This window comes from Parambassis ranga, unplaced genomic scaffold (assembly GCF_900634625.1).
Source record: "Parambassis ranga unplaced genomic scaffold, fParRan2.1 scaffold_21_arrow_ctg1, whole genome shotgun sequence".
Taxonomy (NCBI): Eukaryota; Metazoa; Chordata; class Actinopteri; family Ambassidae; genus Parambassis; species Parambassis ranga.
Genome location: NW_021144767.1, coordinates 8,464,053 through 8,465,336, shown reverse-complemented (window position 1 = coordinate 8,465,336; position 1,284 = coordinate 8,464,053). Strand labels below are relative to the sequence as shown.

At 44.8% G+C, this 1,284-nt stretch overlaps 1 non-coding gene across 1 annotated transcript; it reads left to right on the top strand.

Moving 5' to 3' along the window:
- Positions 1 to 212: 212 nt before the first annotated feature.
- trnas-uga (transfer RNA serine (anticodon UGA)) lies at positions 213 to 294 on the top strand. Its single transcript has one exon. It is a non-coding gene; the product is annotated as a tRNA-Ser (tRNA).
- Positions 295 to 1,284: the final 990 nt, after the last annotated feature.

Sequence of the window (1,284 nt, the reverse complement as noted above, 5' to 3'; positions counted from 1 at the left end):
CTTTTCATTCTGGAATTTTGACTTTGACTTAACTGTCTGTGATAGCTGTCTGTCAAACGGAGACTCTGGGCGGCGCAGATTTACCTTCGAATGAAATGGAAACAAGTAAAGGAGCACCAACACCAAACTGGACAGGACAACCTGGACAAGACCATGCACTCATGGACAGAACCAACCTGGGTCATCAGACTCTTCATTGTTACCTTTTCCTAGTTGTTGTGGCCGAGTGGTTAAGGTGATGGACTTGAAATCCATTGGGGTTTCCCCGCACAGGTTCGAATCCTGCCAACAACGGTTCTTTTCATCTCCAAGATCACTTTATGCCCCTCCATGTCTGAGGACCAAACCCTGGCACAGTCCATCTGACACTTCCAAAAACTGTCATTTTAAAATTGCTGGACCGAGAGCAACTGGTGTGCAATGAGGAGGCAAAGGATAAAACGTCCCAGCACATTTCAAACCCAGTTTCACCCTGAGGCAGAGACTGCTTCACCTTAAGGACAAAACACCTGGGAAAGGCAGATCTCAAGGTACTACAATAGTCAGAATGATTCATCATGTGGTGACCAGATGAAAAATCTCATCTCTGGCTCAAGACTTGTTGAGATAGCATAGACAGACACACTCTGAGTCTGTCCACATCAGTGTCAGTGAAGATTTCAGATTGTTTATTAAGTGTTCATCCTTGAGCTTTTCCAAACTTGTTGTGGACAGCATGCTGTTCATGTCAGGATGGCCGAGCGGTCCAAGGCGCTGCGTTCAGGTCGCAGTCTCCACTGTTTTATCTTATCTTATCTTCTCTTATCACTCTCTGACACAGTGCTCGAGTAGGACATCTAGTGGTGAAAAAAATGAATTGCGGTGTGTGTTATTGGTTCATGGATTGTTTGGGATTTGGATCTCCATGCACATGCACACTAGTGTAGTCTCGTTCGACCACACATGGTTGAATGGTTTCAGGCTGACACAATAAAATACATTACACTTTCAGTTTCACTGCACCAAGTTGTTATACAAAGTGACATTTGAGGTCAGGGTGTCCGCGGGGTCTTAATCAGTATTAAAAGTTGATGAATCAACTGTGGGAAAATGAAGGCCCTTAAAGTATTGAAAAGTCTTAATCTTAATTTGAAACGTGTGTGCAGAACTCATACAGCCCTCTCACTGCAGCCTCACACAAACAGACAGACAGACAGGGTTTAAAGACGTTTCGCTGCTGAACAGCAGAATCCGCAGTTCAGGTGAACATGCAGCGGAGGAGCAGGATTTGTTGCTACTATGTGG